This window comes from Carettochelys insculpta, chromosome 8 (genome assembly GCF_033958435.1).
Source record: "Carettochelys insculpta isolate YL-2023 chromosome 8, ASM3395843v1, whole genome shotgun sequence".
Classification (NCBI taxonomy): domain Eukaryota; kingdom Metazoa; phylum Chordata; order Testudines; family Carettochelyidae; genus Carettochelys; species Carettochelys insculpta.
The window spans coordinates 20,125,068-20,147,145 of NC_134144.1; the positions used below are offsets into that span (position 1 = coordinate 20,125,068).

Below are 22,078 nucleotides of genomic sequence, written 5' to 3' on the forward strand. Positions count from 1 at the left end.
TATGCACGCAATCCATGATGCAATATCTAATCAACATCCAGACTTCCTGATTACAGTAAAATTATGTTCAAGTGTATGCAAACCCAACTTTCTACTGACTTTTAAACCGCTCAGAAATTTACAAGTCACTGCTTTTTAAAGTGCTCACTGTCTGGACTTTAAATTCTGATTCAATTTTTCCCATCTTCTCCAAACAATCTTTTAGATTTTTAAATGTAAATCTACTTCTCTGTCTTTAAATCAGATGAAGAAGCTATTCTGACTATATGTCACATTTTCCATTTTTGGATGGGAGTGGATTATAGCCTGGACTGCCTACTGCGCTATCACCTTTATTTATACCTTTAGCAGTCTTTATCAGACGTTATTTAAGGGTTGGACCACACACACACACACACACACACACACCAATTTACTTCCAACTCCATTTGCTGAACAAATAGAAGATTATAGCACCCAGTCTATGGCATGTCTATACAGCAAAGAAAAACCCAGGGCTGGCCCAAACCAGCTGACTCTGGCTCACAGATTTTAGGGACTAAATTGAGGACCATGAACAAGCTAAGGACTTCATCCTCACATGTAAGTTTTTACAACAAGAGTAAATTGATCACAGACTGCATTGTAAATGATGAATTGCAGACAGGTGAACAGCCTCGTACATCCCAAACAATTTGAGATTTCTGCACAGCCTTGGAAATCTGTAACTGTAGACTAGCTATGTTAATGAGCAGTGACCTCTTAGTAATAAGTAATTGAGCTGTGATTTTTTTGATAAACAGTGAATGTCTAAAAGCTCAACAATGAGCAATTAAACAGCAAACAGTATGTGATCTCGAAATGTTGGACAACTCCCCCTAACATCCTCCAGTAGAGAGAAGGTTTGGGAGTGAAAGCCAGGAAGACAGTGGTAGAAACACATGTAAAGTGTGATGAAATAGAGGACACAAAATGTTTGTGAACGGCCTGCAATAAATAGTATCACATTACAAATCATCACTATTCTTAAAATAGGGGTTACAAAAAGCATGGTCTGACATTATCTATTAATGACTGCCTCATATGCACATGGATTACAGCTCTTGAATTATTGAGTTTTTTACTGAATTGGCAGAAAAATGGTTCTTCTTGCTCTTTTGGTTGCCGACCCCTACTCTAGGGAATTATTAATTTATGTGATCAGTGTTAAGCAAACTGTATGTTACTACTGTCACATTTGCATGACTTCCCATAAAACTAATCTGAAACTGCTCAGTCCTTCTACCTCCTATTTCCGAATAGGACCATGAGATTATTATGCGCTCTGATTTTTGAGCTGTGGTTCAAATATCCCTCAAATCATCAACCAAGTCTCAAGGCATGTTTGATGTTGTTTGACGTTCAAGCACAAAACCTTCCTGTGGAGTTGTAGATGAACAAAATAATAGTCACAAGATTCCCAACCTCAACCAAACCTAGGAATCTTACAAAGTAACACAGATATGTGAAAGCTGTCTCAATCATGTTGGACTGTGGAAGACACGTCAGTGTTGCTATACAAACACAAGAGCACTTGGTTGCATACTGGAAGAAGTAGTTTCATCAAAACCTTGGTTCAGTCCTGAAAAAACCCTCAGCTCCAGACTCAGTTAAAAAGCCCCCACCACCACTCCCCTTCCAGCCAAAAGAGTCATGCCTTAGGTATGACTGTATTTGTACTTCTTTTCCATTCATCCCCATCAAACTACTTGTTTTAGAAACCAGTAGCCTGACTTTAAATTGTATATTTACTTTCCATGGGATTTTACTCTGCAACTGTTTTGCATGAGCTGTCAAAAAGTCCTCCTGGAATATGGCATTGATTAAATATTGGGCCCATACCAAAAAAAGTTCAGCTAGCACTAAAACCTAATATGGTCAACTGTAACCTAAAAATTTAAGTCCAGCCAGCAGCTCTCATTTACCACTCTGAAATTACAAACCACCTACCATGCTAAATCCATCATTGCTATGGAATTTTGAGAGCAGGAATACCCAAGCCATTAAGCTATTCACATATGGCTCAACTAAAGGGCACTTACAAAATGGATATGCCAAGTCACCATTCCCAATATTCAAAGCTAGAACTGTGTATGACTTACATAGATAAGTATTGACAGTATGTGAGAAAGAAATGAATAAAGTTTGTGAATTCCTAAGACATTTTTTAAGAAATGAAGCACCAAAATATCTACCACTGGTCATTTCTATCAGCTACAGAACAGGAACATATTACTGACCTGGATAAAAAAAACTGGCTACAAGCACAAGTCAACAAAACTTTTCTAAACTACTGAAGTTGGATTTAATGGGTATTTTTGAAGGCCAAAAGTTTGGCTTACACTGAAACTGGTATGATCCAAAAACATTCTACAATCCAAATGTTTTAAGCCACCACTCTCTGGTCCTATCTGCGATCTTTACCCTGGAACAGTCCTATACTGCACTGCTAAAGGAATAAGTGTCATCCGTTCATAGCTAGCTCTATAAACGTGGGAACTCAAATCCAAAAATTGCCTGGCTTGAGACCCAATTAGCTCCCATCAATCAATCTGCAATTGAGCTATTGCGTTCTCACAGTTAGCCAATATATTGATAGTCCTTGCCCTTCAATGACTAAGAAATAAGGGAATGGATCAATTAAGGCTAATATTGCCAAGCTTAAAAGCAGAACCTCCCTGCCGCTAGCCAGCACTGGCCAGCTGGCAAAGTGGATAAATGTGAGAGGCATTATGTTTTGCTTGTTATATAAATACAACAATGACTTTTGCTTTGGTTATTTTTTTGTGTACATAGTACTGATCTGAGAAAGATTTAAAGAGGTATGGAAACTCTAATATCAAGACCATAGAAACACTTAAGAAAACCTGTAAGTTTAAATGGCCACCCCCAGATTTACCTAATATGCTCCCATTTACAGCTGTATCAAGTTAGTTGGAGACCCCATATTAAAAACAGTTTTGTGAAGTTTATAATAGCAAATTATTAAATTTTAGTACAACAAGAAGTTGACTCGGGGGAAAAAAAACCACACACTTGCACTCTGCTAATCAGATTTGTTTCCTCCAAACATTTTCTGAATTCTCCCACACCCACTTGCTAGTTCCCTCCCCTATTAATTTGCCTCATCTGCATCCCACAACATCATCCCTGTTCTCTTCCTCTTCAATGGTCAGCAGCAGCATCCTTTCTCACTTTTCCTCCTGGACTTTTTCCCCACTTTACTCGCATCCATTTCAATGAAATTCACATTACCAAAAAGCACACTGAATTGTCCAGGACCTTGTCTACATTACATAAAAACATACTGCAACAACCCCAGGGAAACTTGGGCTTGCAATACACACTTGCACTCGTTTCCACTGCTCCTTTGAGGTGAACTAGTGCCGTGTTTTGTGTCCATGTGCTATTGTGCTATGCGAGGTGTTTTAACCCACTGCTTGTATCTACTCAGTTTCTGGAATTCCATTGTTTATTCATGTCCAGCCGGGAAACTGCTGACAACGATTTTCTCTTGTTCCCTCCCAGTACAGGTCAGAAGCCACAAAGCTTTGCTTGGCTTCTGCTGCCCCATCTGATGATTCTTCCTCTATGTTCAGCTTACTTTCTACTACTTTACGCAACTATTTCTTCTCTCATGCACCACTCACTAGATCACCCTTCTCCTCCATGGCAATAAATTTTAAGTGATCAACACAGACATACTTTTTCCCTGAACCCTAATTTGAGTATTACCACACATTTTCATGTAAACATAATGGCCTCACTGGGTTAGACCAACCATCTTCTAATAGTGGCCCATGCCACGCACCATGGAGAGAATGAACAGACCAAGCAATCATCAAGCGACCCATGCCCTGTAAGCTATTCCTAGCTTCTGATAACCAGGATGGGCAGGGATAGTGTCCCTAGCCTCTCTTTAATAGCTATTGATGGACCTATCCTCCAAGAATGTATTTAGTTCTTTGATTCCTGTTATACTCTTGGCCTTCACAACATCTTCTAGTAAAAGTTGACTGTGCATTGCATGAAGGAATACTTCCTTTTGTTAGTTTTGAACCTGCAATCATCATAGAATCCCAGGGCTGAAAGGGACCTGAGGAGGTCATCTAGTCCAGCCCCCTGCCTAAAGCAGGATCAACCCCAACTAAATCATCCCAGCGGGAACTTTGTCAAGCCGGAACTTAAACTCTAGGGATAGAGATTCCACCACTTTCCTAGGTAAAGCACTGCAGTGCTTCACCACCCTCCCAGTGAAATAGTTTTTCCTAATATCCAACGTACTCCTCTCCCTCTGTAACTTTAGACCATTGCTCCTTGTTCTACCATCTGTCACTACTGAGAAAAGCCTCTCTCCATCTTCTTTAGAGCCCCCTTTCAGGAAGTTGAAGGCTGCTATCAAATCATCCCTCACTCTTCTCTTCGGCAAACTAAATAACCCCATATCCCTCAGTCTCTCCTCAAAAGTCATGTGCTCCAGACCACTAATCATTTTCATTACCCTCCACTGACCCTGCTCGAATGCATCCACGTCCTTCCGATGCTGGGGGGGCCTAGAACTGGATGCAGTACTCAAGATGAGACCTCACCAGTGCCAAGTAGAGGGGAATAACAACTCTCCATCTGCTGGCAATGCTTCTCCTAGTGCACCAATATGCTTCTCGGCTACAAAGCCACGCTGATGACTCACATGCAGCCTCTCATCCACTGTAATCCCCAGGTCCTTTTCTACTGCACTGCTACTTCGCCAGTCGGTCCCCAGCCTGTAACAGTGCTTGGAATCCTTCTGTCCCAAGTGCAGGACTCTCTACTTTTCCTTGTTGAGCCTCATCAGATTACTTTTGGCCCAATCCTCCAAATTATCTAGGTCACTGTAGACCCTGTTCCTACACATCTCCAACATATCTACCTCTCCCACTAGCTTAGGGTCATCCGCAAATTTGCGGAGGATAAAAATCCACCCCCACATCCAGGTTATTAATAAAGATGTAGAACATACCAGCCCCACAACAAATCCTTGGGGCACTCCACTTGAAACTGACCACCAACTAGATATAGACCCATTGATCACTACCCAGTGGGCCTGACCATATAGCCAGCTTTCTATCCACCTTATAGTCCATGTATCCAATCCAAACTTCCTTAACTTATGGGCAAGAGTTGTTGGAGACTGTATCAAAAGCTTTGCTGACGTCAAGGTAGATCACATCCATTGACTTCCCCATGTCCACAGAGCCAGTTACCTCATCATAGAAGCTAATCAGATTGGTCAGGCATGACTTGACCTTGGTGAATCCATCTTGTTGACTACTCTTGATCACTTTCCTTCCTCCAAGTGCCTCAAAATGGACTCCTTGAAGATCCCCTCAATGATTTTTTGGGGGACTGAGGTAAGGCTGACCAGCCTATAGTTCTCTCGATTGTCCCTTTTTTAAAGATGGGAACTACATTTGCCTTTTTCCAATCATCCAGGATCTCTCCCAATCTCCACGAGTATTCAAGGATAACAGCCAAAGGTTCTGCAATGACATCTGCCAATTCCCTCGATACCCTTGGATGCATTAAATCCAGACCCACGGATTTGTGTGCATCTAGCTTTTCTAAATAGCTCCTAACTTGCTCTTCACCCACAGAAGGCTGCCCATCTCCTTCCCATATTACATTCCCTAGTGCCGTAGTCTGGGAGCTGACCTTGTCTGTGAAGACTGAGGAAAAAATAAAAAGCATTGAGTACCGCAGCCTTTCCCACATCATCTCGCACCAGGTTACCTTCCTCATCCAGTAGCAGCCACACACTCTCCCTGATAACCCTCTTATTGTTAACATGCCTATAGAAACCCTTCTTGCTGCCCTCCACATTCCCTGCTAGCGGCAACTCCAATTGTGCTTTTGCCTTCCTGATTACTCTCTGGCATTCTCCAGCCATGTATTTATTAATATATTTAATTAATTTCATTTGGTGAGCCCTAGGGTCCTGTATTATGAAAAGGAATAAACAACATTTCTTTATTTACTTTCTCCACACTAGTGATGATTTTAGATACCTCCATCACAGCATCCGTTGTCTTTTATCACCTTTTTCCAAGTTCTAATCACTCCTCGTATGGAAGCTGCTCCATACTCCTAATCATTTTTGTTGCCCTTTTCCATACCATTTGCAAGTCCAATACATCTTTTTTGAGAGGTGCTCACATCTGTACACAGTATTCAAGACTTGGGCACATCACTTCTGTATAGCAAACCTTCACTTCCAGCCAGCTCACAACAGAACTGGCAGAGAACAGAGGAGCAGCATGAAACTTACACATATGATCAAATCCTGCCTCCTAGTTTTTGATGAGTTACTGGGCTCCTCAGCCAGGCAATTGACATTAAATAGTTTTATTTAATATTTTGAAACATATTTTTCAATGTTGAGTAAGGTGGTATTTCAACCCCCCCACCCTGCCAATACTTTGTCCTAGTTTTGGAAGTACTGTAAATAGGTGAGGCCAACAGTCATCTACCGACAAGGTGAGTGTTCATAAAAATTCTGAGAGATTACCATAATTTTGCATACTTAGACAACCACCAATAAGCAATGAATAGAAATTCCTTAACAAAGCAAAGACTATTTTATAATCAAGACAATATTGCGCATTCAGACTTCAAGAATAAAATTTAAGAGTGGACACGCTTCACATCATCTTACAGTTCATTTACATGTAAGTAAATTGTCAAAATGATAATTAATGTAGACAGTTTCACAAGCATTTTTAAGAATCAGCTGAAGCAAACCGCAGCAGACCCAAATGCTTTAATGAGCACCAAGTAATAGTGTAAAAAGAAGCCCATACAACGAGAGAGTCAAAAGCCAAGCAAAACGGGTGCTGTTAAAAAATCACTCCCCCCTCTTCAAAGGGGAAGTACAATACCTTTTGCATTAAGGATTCCTACACATAATGGAACCACCAGAGCTTTCCTGTGCCATGTATACACCCCAAAACATGATATAATCAAGTATTGCACTACTACAGGAAGCTGGTAACAACTGGTTAACATAGCACACTTATTGCTTGGGCCCTACCAAATTCATTGCCTGTTTAGATCAATTTCAGGCCGGGGTAAGGGTGTTTAATTTAAGCAATTTCCTGTTTTTAGGTGTTTACATCCTAAATTTCAACAAGTTACCCAGGGAGTCCCCACCGAAAAGGCAATCAGGGTCACAAGCCTATTGCAGGGGTATCATGGGATAGCTACCCTAATTTGTGACCTGCTGTTGGGAGGGCCATTTTTTCTTCAGAGGGCAGCCAGAGAGGAAGGTTAGTGGCCAGTGCTGCCACCATCAACAGCAGTGCAGAAGTAAAAGGTTGCAGGGTATGAGAGCAGGTACCATATGTCCGGTTTACCCAGCCCTCTCCCACCCAACAGCTGGAGCCATGGTCGCCCAACTGCTAGGGGAAGAAGAGGGAATGCGAAGTTGTTGTAACAGCTGTACACAGTCTCCCTGTGGCCACAGAGCTTCCTGCAGCTGGGAGATATCCAGGAGGTGTGTCTGACCCACCCCAAGAGCAGTCCTGTCAGGGGAAGAGGAAGTCTCCTGCTTTCACCTCCTGCAGAGTAGCAGCTGGAGCCCTGCATAGGGCTAGAGCACCAGGTTTCACCAGAGAGATTAGATTTCATGATCCATGACAGACTTCCATGGCTGCAAATTTGGTAGGATCCTACATCTTGCACAGCAGCTATTGCTGAAAGTGTAGGTCAATTATTTTTTATTTCCTCCACTGCTGCTGTAGAGAAAGAGAACGTGTATTTGTGTGTGCATGTGCCCCATACTCAAAGCTCTCCTGACAGTGCATGAAGCACTGGCCTCGTGTACAACTGCAATTTCAGGGTAGCTAAAAAGTAGCCCTTGCCATCACTTCCATCCACTTAGTAGAGAAAACATTTGTGAAATTAAAAACAAGCTATCAGAGATACCAATAATAAACTTCTGCTACCACACCTGACCCTCAGTCCACCAGCTTCTGTGATTTTGCAATCATATACATGACTTGTTTCTATTTCAATGCATAATAGATGTGCAGAAGTCAACTTTCTGACCACATACAGAAAGTGAAAATGATTAGACATAGAAAGGGAGAATGCTGCCAAATGGACACAGAAGAACTGAGAATGTTTACTGCTAAAGGAGTGGCTTGCCCCTTACAAAAAGCAGCTTCTCTGCACTGGGTGTTAATACCCATTAGTGTCTGACAATGGGCCCACATCCCCCTGTCTGATCTGACTCGTTTTCCCCTCTTTTGATATATACCACTAATAATGGGCCATTTCCTCCTTGCTGAATAGACCTTGTCAGCTCTGGCCCTCTCTTTTACTGGGACCCCACTCTTTAAATACCCCTCTGGAAACATCCCCGCACCCCCCCCGGCACTCATGCATCTGATGAAGCGGGTCTTTGCCCACAAAAGCTAATGCTCCAAAATATCTGTTAAGTCTATAAGGTGCCACAGGACTTCTTGGTCTTTTTGACAGCATAATTTTGTGCTTCATCTGACAAGAGCAGGTGGTTTCTTTATTCAAACAACACATGCTAGTGCCCTCAGACTGATGCACAGAGAACATATATACAGGAAACAAAGCATGAGGCCAGGGAAACATCCCCTGTTGGGCCTGTACAGGGACACCAGAGAGTATTTCCTGCCCAGGGCATACTCACTAACTGATAAAAACGGTACAAAAAGTAGTCATGTAGCACTTTAAAGACTAACAAAATAATGTATTAGGTGATGAGCTTTCATGGGGCAGACCTGCTGCTTCAGATTTGGAGATAGTGCTGTGCTGGACTGTGGTGCTCTGCTCACCCATCAGCGTGTAAACCAACTCCCGATTCTGACCCAGGAAAACATTACCGAGGGCTGCCAACCTGCCAGCTCTTCAGTCTTTGGGACAGAGCAAAGCCCAGTGGATGCAGCATCTCCCCCATCTGGAGGTCCGAGCCAGGAAGACAGCGGATAGCAGAGGTGAGGAAAATCAGCCCTGGGGGCCGAATCAGGCCCTCCGACCATTTCTCTTCAGCCTGCCCAGCTGATCAGCAGAATGCACATTTAACAGCCAGCAGCACCTGTTCAGCTGCACCTCCCTCGACCTTGTTTCATCTGCAGCAGAGCTGCTCCTAGAATTCCCCTGCTAGCTGTGGAGAGAGCAGGAAGACGAGAGGGTAGTGCTGAAGTCAGGATGTTCCCCTACCCTTGTACCTCATCTCTGCAGAGCAGACATCCGGGAGAGGGAGAGACAGAGCGGAGATGCTCCAGTCTAAAGCGTGGCTAGTAAGTGACTCCCTGTGGCAGTGCAGAGGAGGGAGACAACAGCACAGGACAGACTTCCCTTGAAGAGACAGATGCTGGCCTCTCTCAGAAACTCACTCAGCAGCAGCCAGCACATTGTGACACTTTCACACATACCCTATCTGAGCCACACACAGTCACCGTCACACATTGCAGCACACACTCAGTATCACAACATTCTCTCTCTCTCTCTCTCACACACACACACACACACACACACACACACACACACACAGTCTCTCTCTTTCACACTCTCTCTCTCTGTAGGCCCCAGCTCTTCTAGGGAGCCAAACTGGCATGCGACCAGTACTAAAATTCATGGAGTGGTCCCTCTGCAAAAATTATTGCCCACCCCAGCCTACAGCCTGCCTCCTGCTCCTCCCAAGACTGTTCAAAGATGCTGAGGTGGGGCAACAAATGGACTGAAGAAAAAGTGAAAAGGGTGGGGGCAGAGGGGGGATGACAACTGACAAGCAGCAAGATGACTTTCCGGACTAATGACTTCCTGCTAGGTATGAGGCAAGTAGGTTCAAAACCCTCTGGCAAGTATGTTGTAGACCAGAGACAGACAGACAGGCACAAATAGACTGTTCATGTGTACAGGCAACACACCTAAAAATGCTCTCAAGTGAAAACACTTCCTTTGATTCTGTGCACTGCCTTAAAGCTTTGGCCATCAGCTGGCCATTTCAGGAACACCCTCTTCACCCACCAGGCAATAGTTTAGTGCAGTTGCACTCTGAACCAGTCGATATTTGCCACTTGTTACATCTTATCTGGAATTGAAGACACCACTAAAGCTTTGCTCAGTAGCTTGTTAGTTTTCATTAAGTGTCAAATATTTAGCATATTTCACAGATTCCTCAACTAGTTCACCACAAATGGGTTCAGTAGATCATGAAACCTAAACAAGAGATAGCGAGGTATGTTTATTTATATTAAGAGTGAGGGAATGCTTTTAGTAAAAGGATATGAAACAACAACAATTTCTGCTTAGCAATATTGCTGCCAGCATGAAGACAAAACACTCATCCCACTCATCCAACAACACTGCCATGACAGAATGGCAATGCCAGCTGTTGGCTGGTACTGTGAGGTTCTACAAAGGGATTACAAGCAGTAGATGTATAATGTTATATTGAGGAAGTATGTTTTAATTCCTTACTTCATTTTAATGCACAGACATAAGGAGACTGGGAACAGTTGCACTGGGAAACCATCTCCCAGTTCCCACCTACTGAGAGTACAATGTCACAACATGAGTGTTCAGTTGCCATAAGAAATTCCATTACAAAAGAGACAGTAAATAGGGTTAGTTTTTAAACAAAGACACAAAACATGATTTTTTCAAGATATCCAAGACCTAGTCACTTGCCATACACTTGACAACGGAGCAGGTAAATTCCATAATTTGAAGTATTTGGATAAACTCCTTAAAATCACTAATCTGTGTACTTAAGGTGGACAAAAGAGGGGCTGTAAACTATAGGTCATCTCAAGGCTTCAGAGTTCTCAAGGTACACCAGAACTTGGCTGCTGCACACATCTGACAACAAAACACAGAAGGCCAATTCAAAGTAGCCCCTACAGATTTGGGAAAGTAAATGGAAGCTGAGAAACAGCTGTACTGTGTAAATTACCAACTTACCCCGCGTAAAATACAGCCTACCATTTGAAAACCCCTTTACAACAATAATGAAACAACATAAAATGTATGGCCAGTATGCATTTTTCAGAGACTTGTAACTTGGTCTAATCAAAACTAATTTTCTTCTCAGAGCAAGTTATTTCTATGTCAAACTTCAACTTTTAACCCATTTTAACCACAGAGCTATTCAGAATTGCAAATATTTTTCTGAATGAAAAAATATACTTTCTATTAATAACAGAGCTTCTGTATTTCAAGTTTCAGAACATTCCTAGCAAAGGAAAACGGGATTAAAATGAATATTGTCACGCAATCAGCAGTGTCTATTTCTACTACATGTTGAACTGGTCTAATCCAGCACCTTCAGGACCCGAATGGTGCAGGAGGAGAGAATTTGCTGCACCACAGGAGGTCAATATTGTCTAGCAGCATTACCCAAACTTCCACTGCTTCCTGGGCTCTTAAAAGACATTAGGGGTAAATTACAGCTAAATAAAAGCACTGAACATCGAGAGCCAGGACTAGCGGCTGTAAACAAACTTTCTGGGACCACAGGAAACTTGGCCAAACCCATGATCAGTGGACATCAAGCTAACTAAAATCATGCCAGATTACGGACGTTGCCAGACAAGACTGAGCCACTTTAGAAAGATTCATCCTGTATAATTCTTTGAGAATCACCAGAGGAACCAACAGACTCACTAAGTCCCTGGGCCAGGGTGGGGCTCCGTGATCCTGGAAGGGGCAGGGCTGAGGCAGCCAGCACTCAACACCACCTAAATGTGCTGCACTCCACACTAGCCCTTCTGCACTACCCTGAGCTCACTGCGCAGGGCTCCGGGGCAATTTAAAGAGCCTAGTGCTCTGGTTACTACCATAGTAGCAGCAGCGGCAGCCACAAATCTTGGGCTTTTTCTTTGTTTTTCTTTTTCCTTTTTTGAATTGCTGAGCCCCAGGGCAGTTGCCACCCACCTCCCTAGTCAGTGGGCCTGAGATAAAGTGATGCTATAGCAGTTTAAATTACTCTATAAACCATTAGATTCACAACCACCATTTAACTGAAAAACCAACCTCTGTAACCCTAAAATATGACACTGATTAATGAATTTGCAGGCTTGCATGTGCTTGTGGTGTGTCATACATAAAGAGGCCAATTAGAATATATATTACTGACCGCAGGTCTGCAATTATCAGGAGTAATATTACTGTCCCAGTTGGTAAGAAACTGAATCATCCTCTTAAGTAGTTTTTAAAAAAATGGTAACAGAATCACTAGGCTACACAGGGAAGCAGATTGATTATTTTACTAAAAATGTATACCCACATTGACATTAAATGATGATTAAAATCTTAGCATCTTTGAGATGATTCGCATTACTGTGACTTTTTTACTTACAGCTTTAAAACAACACTGGATTGGTAACTTCCACTCTAATTTGTGATGGCAGAATCCCCAAGGCTACATTTATACTGTGCCCTAAACTCCAAAAAAGATATGCTATATGCCTTATTTGCACTCCTAGAACAACAATTAACACTTTTACTTCCCTTTGCACACATACAGCATGCAAATCATTCCTTTATCCATCCAAAACAAAAAGCAGTCAAGTAGCACTTTAAAAAGACTAGCAAAATAGTTTATTAGGTGAGCTTTCGTGGGACAGACCCACTTCTTCAGACCATATCCACTCTAGTCTTTAAAGTGCTACTTGACTGCTTTTTGTTTTGATAGTGTATAGACTAGCACAGCTTACTCTCTGTTACTTTATCCATCCAGTATACCTGCAATACACTTCTGCACAAATATGGGCCAGCTGGAATTATAAGTTTCTGTTGCCATAAATCAACAGTAACATGTGGCTCAATGTATGTCCTTCTACTAAGAGGTGTGATAGTCAAATCAGCTCTGCTGTTTTGAAATATTTACTCTTTTGTTTAGTGCTAAATTGATTACAATAGTAAAAGAATCTGGAGAATGTACATGAGGATGTCAAAAAAAAAAATTATAGGCCATAGCTTTAACAATCCTCCAAACATTTGATCCATCTGGGAATAGGATGGAAGAGTAATACACATGAACCTCAACGCTGAAAAAAGCCTTCAGTGCACCACCAAATCAGGTTCTTCTCCCCATGGCCACCAAGCTAATCAAATTACTGATCCCTCTGAAAATCCAAATCTCATAGAAAAAGTTCAGTTGCCCTCTGAGCAGGATCCACTCTCCACTGACTACCAATCCTTGAATGGTGAGCTCCGGGGTGGACTGATTTAAAAAAACACCTTAATTTAAACATGTTACCAAACAAAGCTAAGACTGTGCTTAGAGTGCACTTAATTTTGGAGTAAGCCCCATTGAACTCACTGTCACGTTTTTGTTTTTTTGTTTTTTTTGAGAAAACAAGTATAAAACGGGGGTCCCTGAGAAAAGGTGAACAATGATGAAGGAAAATAGGTTATAGAATGATGGCATCATCTTTAGGTTCTGTGGCAACAATATTCCTAAATAAGGGGAACGTATTCTGTAGCATAAAATAAGACGACACTCACTGGCAACTCTAGATTTCTCTTACTGCTGCTTTCTGCACTGTATACTTTAATAGAGTCTAAATCTAGTTAGCTAATTGAGCAAGCCATAAGGATTACCTTAAATCAAACTTTTTTTTCTAGCAACATCCAACACAACAAACAGCTTGAGAATGTATTTGTCAAATCACAGATGCTAAAAGGCATAGAAAGTCTTGAAGAATGATGCACTGCAAAGTGAATTAATTACATTACTAACCAGACGATCCACCAGACATATCCACATCTTCATCCACATCACCCTTTCAAAATAGGCAGTTTTCCTTATGATGTTTCATTCTTGCAGCTAAGCCCTAAACCATCTTCTTATGCTGCTTACACTGACCACATTTTCCTTTTTAACCCAGGAATGAATTTCTTCAAAATACTCTCTGATGGAGTCTCTCTTGCCACAGAAAAACTCTCATGGCTTCTGATCATAAAATTGTGACGTAACACAAACCCAGCCCATCCAGCTCCTGTCTTTCTTTGCACATGTTACTTTTTAGTCTGCCGACAAACAGAAATTGAAAGCCCAGAACTATCAAGAAGCAAGAGCTAGTAGTTAGGCTGGACAGACTAGAACCAATAACTATTTTTATTGGACTATAAGTGTATGTAGAGCATGTTTGTGATGAGATGTAATCGTAACTTATATTTAAATGAGAAATTTAGTATTTTATTGATTGGACTTTTTTTTTTTTGTAAATTTTCAATAATTTTTTATCCATCCTAGCGAAATCACATGAGGTCTGATTTCTCTCCCTCCCAGCCATAAGAGGGATTGAATGCACCATGTCCCTAACTTCCATACACCCACATGGTTGTGCAAGAAGTAACTGTCCAAAGTAACCGCAGGAAACTATGCAGACATAAGCCCCTTCTGACAGCAGCTCTTCGAAGCCTTCATTTCCATGTTCAATACGTAAAACATAAAAGGAGACAAGTCACCTGCAAGCCACCAATATCGTGATGCAGCCCCTCCCCCAGCCAAGACCATTTACAGACAACCTCATATTCACCCAGTCCAAGATGCCCGTCCCACTCCTTGGCATCCCAGCCCTTCAGCTCTCATTCACGCTTGCATTGTCATCCATCTTTGTAGGGGCAAGTGTGCCAGATGAACTACAGAACAGGATGCAAGAGGCTAATGCACTGCTTCACAACAGTTCACTGACTTCAGTAGCTCCATGGAGAGCCAAATGGGGAATCTGCCACTAAAAGGATTGGTCCTTCCTCCCCCCATCCCTCAAGAGCCTGGAATTATGTTCAGCTCTTTCCCATGGGCAACATCTGTTACAAGAAACAAAATGTGCCTCAGAGAGGAGAAGAAAATGCTTTCCTCAATATGGCCTGGGCAAGTCAGGCGCTGAGTACAAACCCAGGATATTACTATCAAACAAAAACCTCAAATATCTACAACAAAAAAATTCTGACTTTATTTTGACACCTGGACAAAATTGGTCCCTTAATGAAAAAGCCAACTGTTGAATAGTTCTTTGTTATGAGCACACCATCTAGTAGATAATGTCCCTGAAGTCACCTACAATTCAGACATTAATAGATCTGTTTCCCTGCCATAATTTTCCATGACTGTTTGTGCTGCACACTGATTTCTTTTCCCTGGAGGTTGGCAAGCTTTGGCTACAACTACACTATTACTTACGTCAGTATAATTTATGTTGCATAACGGTGTGAAAAAGCGTCTGGAATGACATAAGTTGTACCAACCTAAGTGCCAGCGTGGACATCACGTTAGCAGAAGAGCTGCGTCTCTAACGTAGCCAACACTTCGGTAACAGAAAATGGAGCAGGAAGAGGGTTGGAGTTTAAGGATGCTGCGACATAGGGAAAGATTTCTGCCAACTGATTAGCTTTGAATTTTACCTAACAAAGTGAAGTGTCCCTTTAAGAAAGAGAAAGATTAAGCAAAACTGCATTTTTGTTTGTTTTTAAAACACAATACAGAAGTTTGTGTTTTAATAATATTTACAATTTAGTCTGGATTCTCCCTCTCAAGCATCTACTTTCATCACCACACCAGAAATTATACAACAAATCAAGTTTTCCATCAGCCTAATTGCCATATCGACAGATGGCCTCAGACAATGGAAAGAGCACTAAAACTGGCAATTCAAACTCAAAGATCACTGGAGTCAAAAAGCACACATGGTTACGCATCACATTACTACCAAAGCCTACAAAGAAACAAAGGAGATGAAGTTAGTTTTAAAATGTGAATTTCACAATTGTAATGTAGGCTACCTCCCTAAAATAGCCGCAGGAGACACGTCCCTCAGAATGGGAGGGGGCAGAAAGAGTCACTCACAGCACACAAACCCACAACTACAGAGTTATTGAGCAGCTCTAAGTTTTGTTTCAGCAGAAACAAACAAAAAATCACTAGAAATTCATACTGAACACATCTACAGGCATCCTTTTACCTCGAATTGTATTAGCAGTTACCATGAACGCTAGAAATCCACAGGCATTAAATTCTTGTGCTGTGAGAAATGTCGGGTAATCTCAGAGATTTCTCATATCCCCCAATTCTTAAAAGAACAATAAAAACATTTTGCATCTTTTTGGACACCAGGAAAACCTTCAGAGTCCTTGTCATCACTACAAATAAGAGTTTGTAACCAGACAGAGAGAAGGCAGATCTCAAGACGACGCCATGCATTCACCGACCATAGAATTAATGCCAGAGCAATTAGCTGCATCCTCCCCATGCTGGAAAACTTACAGTCCAGGCCAGCACCCTTTTGTGGATGAGTGAGAAAACACCTCCAATTAGCTGTCTTTCCACTTCACTGCTTCCTGTGATGAGGCAACTAATCAGAGCTGTTCCACATGTGGAGGGGCTTCTTCCTTACTCAGCACATGAAGCAGACAGACAGAGGTCTCTGCCCACCCTTGAGGATCTGGGAGCTTTCCTGAAATGCTCTGCCCTGCTGCTTCACAGCTGGCTCTGCAGTTCCTGTTCAGACTCCCATCACCTTCAGGCCAGGCTGCCACCTCCCCCAAGCACTGGGATTGGAAAGTAAAGACATTCCTCTAACTTCCTCATGCACTATTTGAAGCAGAAGAACTCCAGGTAAGACAAAGCAATAGAGCGGGAAGCACCAGCAATACCTGAAGAGTGTTATTATCCACACTGTGATTAACTACCAAACAACTTTCTATTCAGCTGATCTTGTAAAAACATCAGTATCCTCTAGCATCTTCTCATCTTCCCTGCCTTTGAGCTACTCCTCTCTAAATCATGATCCAGATGTTCTAGCATTGTTTGCAATGTGTATGTCCTCTTCTCATTCTCTCCCACTCCGTGCTCTTACTTTGTCCCTTTCCTGAGCCAGTTCTCCTCCAAAAAATCCCACCCAAAAATATCATACTTTTTTTCTGTTGCAACTTTTCAATTGCCCCATTCTCTCTCTCTCTCTCCCTCCTCCCCCCACCACAAAATTCTACCAGACACTCAGCAGCTCCATGGTTAATCCTACTAGCCAGACCATAATTTACAAAGAGACACCTTTATCTTCACCCTCTTATGTCCTCCCTCCATTGTTTAGAGGCAGACTCACCACACACCTCCACTGCAGGGAAAGAGTAGTTGGGATTCCTAGCAGGATGCTAGACTTAGATGTGCCAATTTTGGTATCAGCAGACTTCTGCTAACCATAAGCACCCGGCCCGATCTCTCAAGCAGAAGGAATGGTGCTCACAGATTTTTATTTAAATACTAAATTTTTTGTTTTAAAATGGTAAATTACATGTTATCGCAAACATGTTACAAATACACTTACAGTCCAATAAAAATTAATTAATGGCACTAGTCTATTCAGCCTAACTACTGAGTCTTGCTTCTCGAAAGTTCTGGGTTCTTAATTTAGTTTGCTGAGCAACAGAAGAAGTAACATGTGAAAAGAAAGCCACAAGCTGGATGGGATTGTTTTTGTTGTTTGCTTATGTGGTGGTGGAGCGTGGGCAAACTGGACAGAGTGTCTTAACTAACACCTATCTGAAATAGAGAGACAAGATATAGGAAAGGATGGAAGCAACATAAGAAAGGAACAGTGGAGTGTCCTGGAAAGGGATGACATTCAGTGCACACATAGCTTCCTACATTCTCTCGCTTTTGACACAGAAAAATTATCATGGTTTTGGGAGACCCTTTCAGGGAATATCTTGAAGAAATTCATACTCTGAATAAAAAAGGCAAACATGTCAAGTGTAAGCAGTGTAAGAAGATGAAGCAGGGACTAGTTGCAAGAATGAAACATTTTCAGTGGGAGAATATGATGTGGATGAAGATGTCAATATGGCTGAGTGGATCACCTGGTTAGTAATTTAAATCATTCACTTCACAATGCATCAAGACTGTCTTAGTGCCTTTTAATATAAGCGTGATTTGGAAAGTAAATTCTCATGGTGTTTGCTATGTTGGATGTTGTTAGAAAAAGAAGTGCAGTTTATCTCATGGCTTGTTTAATTAGTTAACCAGGTTTAGAATCTATACAATTAAGGAAAACTTCAGAAAGAGAAATGTGGAGTTACAAGTTGCCACTATCATTTTCTTATATCATACTACATAATACATGCCCCTTTTGGGAGGGCATCATGGCCACAGACCCTAGAAGTGGTGTCATAAGTCTAGTCCATATTTTCCTTCAGCATAACTCATCTTTTCCAAGGAATCCCCATTCTACACTTGTTTTCTCAAAAAAAAAACCAGAAGTGTCAGTGAATTCAGTGGGGCTTACTCTAAAATTAAGTGCACTCTAAGCACAGTCTTCACTTTTTTGGTAACTTCATTTAAATCAATTATTTTTGGAGAATATTTTATATCATCTTGATTTAAATCTATCCACCCTGAGTCTTCACTTTTTGCTCCTCTCCCTAAACCAAGAGGGTTTTGGCAGCTTCTGAGAGATCTTTCTGACTTGGTATGCACAACCTATTCTTCAATACTTATGCAAACCTAACCTTTGAATCAGGTATGAAATCAAAAATTAACATTACATTTAAGAGCAGTTTGAAAGATTAAGGTAGCTTGTTAAAAGGGCTTGCCCCCTCTGTACTGTAATATACAACCAGCAGTAATAAAAACTAGTCTGTTTTCTTAACAGCCTGTCTTCCAGGTGTTCAACGTTCTACACTAAATACCTGTCTGGCCTAAAAATGGGAGAAGAGGATGCCTCAAGCAGCCTTTTCATCCCCCAGCCTCAGTTCTTCCAAAGTGCCCTCACTGCCTGTCTGTTCTGCTTACTCTTTTGCAAAGCTACAGAAAGAGGGAAATTGGCCAGATTATTGTCAATTTCATAGCAGCCTGATTTACCTAACAGCAGCAGAACTAGTTTCCTCTAACTGTGGCATCCAGTGACTCCTTATTCAATGATCTAGAGGCTGTATTAAGCTCTAACTCTAAGACAGGAACAGGGAACCACAGTCTGCAACTATCTTGCCACTTGTCTGGATCCAGATCCCAAAGCTCGGGGCTCCCCTTCATCGAATCCAGCCCACAGTAAGGTGGAGGGTTTGGAGCCTGGAGCCATGCATGGGCCAGATCAGACAAGCCAGGTTCTGGATCCACAGTCTGCCACTGTTCCCCCTGCTAGGGAAAAGGGGAGAGCAGCAATGGCAGCCTCAACAGCCTGTTTGGTCAGAGCAGCAGAGGGTGATATCTGGGAGCAGAGGGATGTGCATTCAGTGGGGGGAGCAGGTAAACCACACCCCAGTTACCCAGACTTTGCACCCCTTGACTGCTACTGCGCCCCTCCAATGCAAACCCCCACATTCCCACCCCCTTCCTGTACCTCCCTCCCACACCCTGCTCCTGCCCCCTCCAAGATCCCTCATCCTCCACCCTGACCCCTTCCAGACTCCACACACCAAACCCTGCTGCACCCTTCCTCCCACATTTCCAGCTTCCTCCTGCATCCCCCAGATCCCCACCCCTCTCCTATACCCCCTCCACCCAAATGCACAGTTCACTGTGCCCCTCTCCTGACCAGACCCACCACCCACAGCCTGCTCAGGCACCCTCCCTTCTCCCTAGACCCCATACCTCACTTGTGCAGCCCCGACTGATTTATCTACAGGCCAATGGCTCCAACCCCACTCTGGCTCTAGGAACCAGTTTCAACACAAGTGAATTAAAGTACTGACTCAATTTCTTCTGCTTTGCTCAGATTTTTTTTCAGAGGCCATTTGGGCACAATATCACACACAGGTGTCCACATCTTGCTTTTAGTTTTCAGGTTAGTAGTTGGCAGGATCATCTAAATACAGTATCAGCATAGTCTAACCTCTCAGTTTCCTGCAGTCACTGGTTACTTTAGGGTTGCTGCTTTTAAAAATACAACCAGTAGCCTGTACTTATGTTCCCATGCTGGGGATGAAATAACACACGGATTCCAAACAAGAAAGGCACAAAACCTGGCCAGTTTTTTTCCACCCTTAACCTCTTCCTATTAATCTGATAAAAATGTTTTCTTATTACAGTGATTACTCCAGTTGAATCTTCCCTGTGAATAATTGTCAGTGCCACCGCAGAAGGCATAAGTGGCAGAGAAAGGAAAAGTACAGGAGTGAAAATAAGGAGAGGGAAAAGGGGACAGATTTTCCAGAGCTGTGGTGGAATGGAAGCTTGCACGGTTCCAGACTGTGCTGTAAATGGATTAACACAATCCAGCACTGTAGAACTGGCACCTTTCACAAGCAATTAAAAACAGCAGCTTTCTACTGATGAAAATGAAAAAAAGTTATGCACCTCTGCTTATCTGTCGTTCAAATACTGAAACATTTGTGTTCAATTGTTTCAACACTGTTGTATCATCCCCCACTCCCACTGCTCCCTCCCTACTGCCAAGCTTCTCAAACCCTCATCTTCCCTTTCTTCCTCCCATCACACACACAATAAAGTGTCCCTTTACCACACCCACTCTTTACCTGCATCTGGTCCTCTTGCTCAACCACATAGAAATGCTATCTATATTCACTGCAGCAACATTCTGTGCTGGGGAGAGGCAAAGATTATAAAGACGTTTAGGAACAAAAATAAGCAACACACCTACACTAAATCAGTCAAAGGCAGCATACTATAAACTGTGGGTCAGTTTGACACTCTAAACATCTTTTTTTTTTAAACTGCTGGCCAGTTCTGGATATACAGGCTCTTTATCTTCGTCCTTCAGCTTGTTTACTGAATTTTCTGTCTGCGTGCCTAGCTTTAAACCCCATATGTTCATTGCTTTCATTCTCAAGTGCAGAATCGTTAATTTCCTTTCAAGTTTTTCATTAGAACAGAGAGCACTCCATCCTTCCTTCTGCATACTATTTCCAAGTCTGTCTTTCCTGCTCTGTCTAGACCAGGCTTGTATTTTAGATTTTTTTTGTTTTGTTTGTTTTGTTTTTCCTTTAGAAGTATCTTCTGTCAGATGTTTCCAAGCATAGCCATCCTTTGGCAGACTGTTAGAATGAAGTAATGCTTTTCTTTACCTATACACAGTTACTAGCATGATCACCAACACATCTCTCGAACTCTCCCTGATAAGAAGGGGAGACACAGGGAACCAGTTTCTGCGGGATTTATACCCTCAGCTACAAGAAAATTATGTTTATTCTCCTTGTGGGCGTAAAGGTTAGGTCTGAGGCACATTTGGATGTTTAACTGGTGTGGCACACATTCATCCTAATAGCAGAGCCTGAGTTACTAAAATCAGTATGCCTACTCTTTGGGGAAAGCCCCTCACTAACAAACATAGGCTGGGTTACTACAAACAACCATTCACCTAAATCCAGGGCACTACATTCCCCTTTATACTCTGGGCATTTCAGCAAACCACCTGTGGTAACTCCCCCATTTCCCTCCCACCATCCACCAGAATTTATTTATTTTCCCTCACTAGCCAGTTCAGGGGTACAACGTGTATCCTGGACAATGTGGGCTCATTGTATATCTGGGTCACTCCCTCAAGTTACACAGTGTAATGGGAATAAAAGCATGTAATCAATGCCCTGGGCTCCAGCATCACGTGAACATAACGTAAAGTGTGTAGCAACCCTCACTCCAACCCAAAAATCTGTCCCCAGATGACCTCTCAACCCCACTCTTAAACCTGTGCTTTAAATACATTCACAAACTTTCACTCAATAAACTCGCCTTCCTGTGTCTGAAAACACTTCCAGGCAATAGTGGAGCTAAACTGGTCAACTTCACAGCTGCCCTTCAAAGCTTGGAAGTGGCAAGAATCTTGTAATTACTACTCTACTTCTTGGGAAATCAGTAGAAGATGTGGAATTTTCCAAGGAAGTGCTACTGTCTGCCTACTGTCAAATCTTGGGCTGACCCTTTTAAAGGGAATTGGACTCTGCCCCACCTATTATCTGGCTTTCTGCCTGCTAACAATAGGTGTGGGTTAGCTGCTGGCTCAGGTGAACAAGCATTCTGTGCCAATATTCTGCATAGGGTATTTCCTGGGTATGTCTACATGCAAATAGACACCTACACCTGGCCCGTGCC

At 42.3% G+C, this 22,078-nt stretch overlaps 1 protein-coding gene across 3 annotated transcripts in view; it reads right to left on the reverse strand.

Annotated features, from left to right (window-relative positions):
* Positions 1-22,078, reverse strand: part of MYO1B (myosin IB) — a 198,864-nt gene that overhangs the window by 171,518 nt on the left and 5,268 nt on the right. The window lies entirely within an intron of this gene.